General features: G+C 44.2%; 1 long non-coding RNA gene across 1 annotated transcript; it reads right to left on the minus strand.

The window, feature by feature from the left end:
* Nucleotides 1-4,100: 4,100 nt before the first annotated feature.
* On the minus strand, nt 4,101-7,762 carry LOC115459479. The gene is made up of 3 exons (XR_003940277.1): nt 7,674-7,762; nt 6,926-7,020; nt 4,101-4,195 (listed from the first exon to the last, which is right to left on the minus strand). It is a non-coding gene; the product is annotated as an uncharacterized LOC115459479 (long non-coding RNA).
* Nucleotides 7,763-8,027: the final 265 nt, after the last annotated feature.

Consider the following 8,027-nt stretch of genomic DNA (forward strand, 5'->3'; position numbering starts at 1 on the left):
CCATGGTCAACCATGTCAAATGCACTTGACATGTCGAATTGTAACAGTAGTATGTTATTGCCGTTTGCTATCAATTGTTTGAGTTGGGTCATGAGCATAACTAGTACGGTTTCGGTACTGTGATTGGAGCGAAATCCTGACTGGGAATCGTGTAATATTGAGAACTTGTTTAGATATTCTGTGAGTTGTTTAGTCACGATTCCTTCTGTTATTTTGATGATTAAGGGAATGGATGCTACTGATTCACTTTTACCAGTTCTACAACACACAGGATTTTCCACTCAGTACAGATTTGTAGACACCTTCTTAAACTGGTCCCCTTTGTCATCTTTGAAATCGGCACAGACCACCAGTTATTTGTTTTGTTATACTTGAACCTTTATTTTAATACCAGCCCTCTCTTCCCTTTTCCTCCCCTCTCTTTTTAATACTTCCCTTTTCTTATGCCTCTATCTATTGTTTTCTGCCACACAAAGTTCTTCAAAGTTGTTAAATTGCGAGCGGATTGTGAAAAATTGCAAGAGGAGCCTGGGAGACATTGAAACCCTCTGCTCAGTGTGCAGCGGTGGCTAAGAAAATAAATAGAATGTTAGGTATTATAAGGAAAGGAATGGAAAACAAGAATGAGAATGTTATAATGTATTTGTATTGCTCCATGGTGAGACCACATTTCAAATACTGTGTGTGGAATTCTGGTCAACGTATCTCAAAGAAGGTTTAGCAGAATTAGAAATAGTACAGAGAAGACTGACAACAGTGATAAGGGTGATAAGAAAAGACTAAAGCAGCTAGGATTCTTTAGCTTGGAGAAAAAATGGCTGAGGGGAGATATGATAGAGGTATGTAAAATACTGAGTGGAGTGGAATGGGTGGACGTGAATTGCTTATTTGCCCTTTCCCAAAACACTAGGACTAGAGGGCATGCAATTAATTTACAAAGTATTAAGTTTAAAACAAATCAGAGAAAATATTTCTTCACTCAATGTGTAATTAAAATCCGGAATTCGTTTCCAGAGAATGTGGTAAAAACAGCTTAGCGGGGTTTAAAAAAAGGTTTGGCTAGCTTCTTAAAAGAAAAGCCCATAAGCCATTAAAATGCTTTGTTCTAGGATCAGCAACATAAAATCTTTTTTACTGCTCTGGGATCTTGCCACATACTTGTGAACTGGATTGGCTACTGTTGAAAACAGGATACTGGGCTTGATGGACCTTCGATCTGTCCTAGTATGGCAATGCCTATGTTCTTGTGTATTGTTAACTGCCCAGATGGTATATCCCAGAGTGGTATATCAAAACTGAAAATAAAATTTTATTTCATAGACCTCTATCATATCTCCCCCTCCCCCTTTTCCAAGTTGAAGATCCCTAACTTCTTTAGCCTTTCCTCATTTACGAGGAGTTCCATCGCTTTCATAATTTTGGTTGCTCGTTGAATTTTTTCTAATTTTGCTATAACTTTTTTTTGATATGGCAACCAGAATTGAATGCAATACTTAAGGTGAGGTCACACCACAGAGTGATACAGAAACATTATAATATTTTTGGTCTTATTTACTATCCTTTTCCTAATAATTCCTAGCATCCTGTTTACTTTTTTCACCATCGCCACACACTGGACAGAAGATTTCAGGGTATTGTCTAGAATGACTCCACAATAAATCTCATCTGCCATTTGGTTATCTAGTCTTCCAATTTGTTAAGGTCTTTCTGCAATTTTTTCACAGTCCACAAGTGTTTCAACAACTTTGAATAGTTTTGGTCATCTGCAAATGTATTAATCACCTCACTTGTTCCAATTTGCAGATCATCTATATAAATAAATCCCACCTCGAACGTTCTGAAGCTCACTCCAAGGCACTGAAGCACTGAACTCCTGTAGTCTTCGTAGGCTAGGTTATCAGGACCAGTCACCCTCACTCATAGACCCGCCCTCAGCCATGCCCCATCTGTACATAAAACGCTACCTCAACGTTCTGAAGACAAAACCTGATGAAGCCATCTGCACACTCCCTGAAGGGTTCGTTATTTCTTGGTGGTGAAGCCATGAAACTCACCATGTCTGTGTTCCCCGCCCTCGCGTCAAACGTCATGACGTCGAAGGCGCAACACAGACAGCCATCAACACACCAGCCCCCGCCCACACACATCTCACTCCCTCCATCCCTCCCACTTCAAGGCCCGTCACACCCCTAACAACCACTTACACGCTCCCCCCTCCCTCCGATTCCAACACCCCCCCTCTGCATTACTGCCCCCTGGACCCCCCTGCCGCGACCCTCTGCACACCACCCCTTCCTCCAAAAAACCTCCCCCGAACCCTTCCCCTACCTCTGCTAACGCCGATGAACTTCTCTTCTCGCCTGCGGGGCCTGCCTTGATGAAGGATTATCTGTCATCTCTTTGCGTGCGTCTGACATCAGACGCACGCACAGACAAGTCAACAGATGCTCCGTCAACAAGGAATGCCCCGCAGCCCTGAAAACAACTTCACCTCCCTCAGCACAAGTACGCAGAGGCTTTGGGGCATGTTTTCCGGAGCTAAAGGTGGTGTCCACAGGGTCGCGCCGCAGGGGGGGGGGGCAGGCAGTAACGCGAAGGGAGGGGGTTGTAATCGGAGGAAGTCTAAAACTCGCTGGGAGGGCCTTGAAGGTTCAATTTCGAGCGACAGGGTGTGCAGCTCGGGAGGGAGGGAGACACGAAGGGACGGAGGGGGGCCTTGCTAGCACTCGTTTCATTGTGTTTTGAAACGGGCCTTCTTTACTAGCTTATAAATATGTTTAATCTCACCGGTCCCAGTACTGATCCCTGTGGCATTCCACTATTCACCCTCCTCAATTAAGAAAAATGGCCAACTAAACCAATATTCATTTTCCGAACTTTGGCCAAAGCTGGAGCTGTAGAGTGTAAATAGCTTAATGCAACAAGAGACAGAATCCATCCATGGACTTATCCACAAACCAGTTCTAAAAGGGAAAATTTAGCACTGGGTAATGTAGAACCACAGAGGATTGAGAGATAGGGGTGTGTAGGCAAAAATATTTCAGTTTGTTTAATTTCCTGTGGGTTGTTTATAGATTTTTCCAGCTTTCTGCAAATCACCCCGAACTCAACTGATCACAACCTAAATCCCTGATGGCAAAGTGCAACCCTCATACAGCATCACCTAACTCAGCCCCTACCAATCTGGCAACAAAAGTTGGCAATGTTCATCCTTTCCCAAAACCTGAGTCATTCTATCCCCCCCCTGCAATTTATAGGGGATATTTGTTGTATACTTTGGGGCAAGAGCAATCTCACCCTGTTCTCGGCCCCATTGCACTAAGCAAAGGTAGTTGTAATCACTTGACAGGACTCTTTGGAGTAGGGAGAAGAAGGGCATCCCCAAACCTCAGGATCATGGCAGTAAGAAGCATTGAAACAGAGAAAAAATGAAGGCAAGTAAAGACCCTGTGGCCTAACCAGTTACAACGTCTTCCAGATTGCACAGAAGTAGGCTGCTCTCTTCGAACAAGGGGATAACCCAGGATAAAGGTGTTTCCTTGAAGAGCAGAGAAATGAATCCTCAGAAACCACTGGAAACACTTTATAGGGAACCTCTAATGCAGAGCTGCCAAGTTACCTAGTTCCAGGAGGGAGACATTTGGCCAATCTTGGTTTGGAATTTAAACCCTAAAGCATTGTGGGATATATAGTCCATGATTCTACCCTTTAAAATCCAGGCTGCAGACCCTGTAATATATTAGGAAGTAAAATATAAGTAGAAACCAGTTTCATACCCACAGTCAGAGAGAGGAGAAATATTGGGCTTAACCACTGCCCAAAGGGTTTCACCATAAAAGGGAGGGTGAGGATTTTCACAACTATACCCTCTGTGAAGAAGGGTGGAAAATGCTTGAGAATGAGCTGGAGAATATTTGTGTACTGCCTCTGGGGTATCTCTCACCCTGTCAATCTGAGATACTTGCTACAAATATTAACCTCATTGTATTTAGACAACAATAAGACAATCACTGAATGATGCTGCAAAGGTTTTATTTACTCTACTAGAAAGTAACCAGAGCTCCGGTAATGTCACCGGGAGTCCCTGGAGGGCTGTTGGAGTAGAGGGTACAGGGGTGGTGTCCTCAAGCGGGAGAAAGACTCTTCTGAATTTCAACAGTGAGGCTGGTCCAAAATCAAGTACAGGTCCGGTTCACTAGAGGAGGAGAGAGAGGTGGAAAAGCATGAGCAGAACCAGGGGGAATATCTCGCCCCCACCTCACAACATCATATAGAGCACTAACACTCCTACCTAGACCCTGAAACTCAGAACAGTGGAAGGAGTTCCTGATATGTCCTCAGCTAAGTAGAGTCACAGAGCTCAGAGCAGGAGTTATTAAAACAAACTTGGCTACAGTCCCAGTAAAGAGTCCTCAGAGGAGTCTCAAGTTACAGTAGAGAACATTTTGAAGAGTCCCAACCTTATTAATTTTTGAAATATGACCTATTAGATCCCACGACTGCCCTCATTAATAAGTCCTGTGACTCTAAAAAGGGCTTCAGTTTATCCTTTATTGAAGGGGAGTGTTCTGGATCTTACTCAGGTTGAGAGCTATCGTCCTATTTCATCTTTGACATCATAAATATTGGTGGCGGAGCTGGTGGTGGGAGGCGGGGATAGTGCTGGGCAGACTTGTACGGTCTGTGCCAGAGCCAGTGGTGGGAGGCGGGGCTGGTGGTTGGGAGGCGGGGGATAGTGCTGGGCAGACTTGTACGGTCTGTGCCAGAGCCGGTGGTGGGAGGCGGGACTGGTGGTTGGGAGGCGGGGATAGTGCTGGGCAGACTTATACGGTCTGTGCCAGAGCCGGTGGTGGGAGGCGGGGCTGGTGGTTGGGAGGCGGGGATAGTGCTGGGCAGACTTGTACGGTCTGTGCCCTGAAAATGACAGTTACAAATCAAGGTAAGGTATACAGAAAAAGTAGCACACGTGAAATTATCTTGTTGGGCAGACTGGATGGACCGTGCAGGTCTTTTTCTGCCGTCATCTACTATGTTACTATGTTAATTGGATTTCTCCTTCTTCCTATATTTTCAAAATTAAATCTCAGTTCACTTGTGTGGTAAACAGGAGTTTCAGAAAAAGTGTGAATTGTCTCTCTCTCTTCCTCAATTTCCTGTATTAAGTTGTTTCCTTCTTCAAGAGATCTCTCCTTTAGAAGTTGTCTTTCATCGATTTGACTACCTACAGCAGGAACCTGGACTGTGCCAAGCTAAAGAAACTTCCTACCCTCTAATTTTCCTGACTCAAATTATTAAACTGAAAATTTATAGCCCTATCTATGTAGATGGAGAGCACTTCTTCCCTTTTGAAGCTCCTAAAATGAATGAAACTCTCTCACTCACACACTCATAGATGCATTCCCCTCTCTACTCAGTAAGTTTACTAATCTGGCTAATTCAAAATGTGAGCAAAGTCTTTTTTGAACTTATAGGATTTAAACACTCTTAAACTGAAATTCTCCCTTTTCTATTTTTCATAAGCTTCAAGTAATCCTGAAATATTCAGATCCTTTTCTCAGAAGAAACCTCAAACTTGTAAATCTCCACCAATCTCTTTTCACACATATAAGGCACTCTTTTATAATTTCAGTCAACTTAGATCAAACAACAATTCTTTCTTTCAATTCTTACACACACGGAGCTCACAGCTGCATGTCTGTCTTGGCCAAATCGTCAGTTGCTCTCCCCTCTCTGTTCCTGGGCAGCAGGGTTGCCAGGTGGAACATTTTTTCCCCACCCAAACCAGCCCAAAACCAGCCCAAAACCTGCCCAAAGTTAAACCCCGCCCCTGATACCCCCACCCCCACCGTCATCAACCCCGCCCCTGCCGTCATCGGCCCCGCCTCACCATCATCGGCCCCGCCCAAAACGTCACTAACCCCGCCCAAAACGCCACTAGCCCCGCCCCCACGGCCCGAAAAATCGCTGAAAAAAACGCAACCCGCCGCGGGCAAAAATTTCCCGCGGCGGGTCGCGGAAAACCGCCCAATAGGGCGGGAAAACCGCCCACCTGGCAACACTGCTGGGCAGATTTCTAACAGGAGCTGATCATCCAATCAGAAAGCTCTATTTGATTGCAGATTAACATACAGACACTCTAATGGGAATTTTTAGTCAAAAACACTAGATAAACCCTTCGTTTTTGTATCAAAACTTCACATTTTGGATCAGAGCCATGCCCTAACATTAAGGCTGTAAACATTCCCATCAATGTTTACCCACAAATATGCAAATGAGAACCTCCCAAAAACGGACTAATTTGCATAAGGCTTGAGCAAATTTGAGTACATAGCATACCAATCCCATTTCCTAGCACCTAAATTCTGCAATTAGATTTAATGCAAATACTTTTAAAACTTCTTTTAGCACTTTTAAAATCTCAGGTGTCAGTGCAGGTCTCCTTGGAATGAATTGCTCATGTGCAGGAATTCATCCTAATTAAACATCTCCCTGGCAACCCAGGACACCTCCATCCGACCCCCCTGCTCTCCCAGCAGTAAGGTAAACAAATTAAACCAATTCCTACAACTATGGAATTTATTAATTTCATTTATCTGAGAGAACTAAGCAGGACTGTGAGATTTTCATGTACATACTACCTAGTTGTATATATGGTAATGGAATTATACTAATTCACATTCTATTGGTCTGGTGTCCTTTTCCTGCTTCCCTGGGTTTCCATCTCAGTCAGATTTAGCCTCCTTTGGGCTGTGGTGTCAGGAACCTTCATTCAGGTGTTGCTCCCTGAGGTTTAATCCCCCTCACTGGTAACCCCATTTCCATCCCACCCACCCATTTCAGCTCCAAAACTCTGCCTGGGAGGCACAGATGCAGGTCCAGGGATACCCTGAATTTATTTTCTTTCTACCAGAGCTCAATTACTCACATTTCTCTCATGGTAGACTAGAAGATTCTCCCGTATACATTGCACAACAACAATCCAGAGCTTCTATAAATGGTAATTGGGACTCATGTTTAGCTCTGTAAATATAAGACACAGAGATTGAGGTTTGTACACAGAACACACACCAACCCTCGCCGATGACAGAACATGGGCCAAAATTAGGAATGTTTGCGCAATAACAATGATGGGCCCTGACGCAGCTTTATGAAACATGTCATGTTGGCTCAAGTCCAAAATATATAATAAACAAGCTTTAAGATATGTGAAGTATGAATTTTAAAATAATTATGACAAGATAAGTTTGATATTTGGATTCTGTGATAAATTTGGGACCGAAGATGAGACAAGTGAGTTGTCGTTATCAAGAATATTTTGCCTGTTCTGGAGTCTATACAGGGGAGAATGTTCCTTTTACAGCTTACTAAAAAAATGATTCAGATCCTGGTATCACCTCAGTGGCAGCAACACACAGTCCCTCCACTGCCAACTACTTGTCAAGCAAACCACAACCCTGCAAGGAAGGTTATTCCGAGTCTGTAAACCTTCCAAACCAGATTCATACCATCTCCACGTCATGTCCCACTCTTCTACAACTTGTCTCAATTTCCCCAGGCATCTAATCACACTTGCAGATGCGACAGGGGTGGTCACACAAGGCCCCATGCTCCTTGGGGCCTTGCATCTCTGCTACGTCTGTCCTCCTGTCTCGGAACACCTTCCTTCTCCGTACCTTAATGTGCATCTACATTTCCTTTTGATGCCACTTCCTGTTTCTGCAAGGGTAGGATGCAGCAATGAAGAAACTCTGGGCTCAGCAGCTGATGGGATATGAAAATCACTGCTGCTGTATGCCACTTTCTACTGAAATGTGGTGGATGTACATCAAAATATGGGTAGAAGTGGGGTTTCGAGAGCTTTGAGCCTCCTTTTACACTCTGATAATAGCTTATGGTGGTGGGCGCTGGTAGGGGTCTGCATAGGGCCCCCCAATTGCTAAGACCGGTCATGGATGCATTCTTCCTCTTGCCTTGTGGGCAGGGACTGAGAGGAAACTTGCCGTGCACTTAAATGTATGACCTGGTAG

The sequence above is a fragment of the Microcaecilia unicolor genome, unplaced genomic scaffold, assembly GCF_901765095.1.
Source record: "Microcaecilia unicolor unplaced genomic scaffold, aMicUni1.1, whole genome shotgun sequence".
Classification (NCBI taxonomy): domain Eukaryota; kingdom Metazoa; phylum Chordata; class Amphibia; order Gymnophiona; family Siphonopidae; genus Microcaecilia; species Microcaecilia unicolor.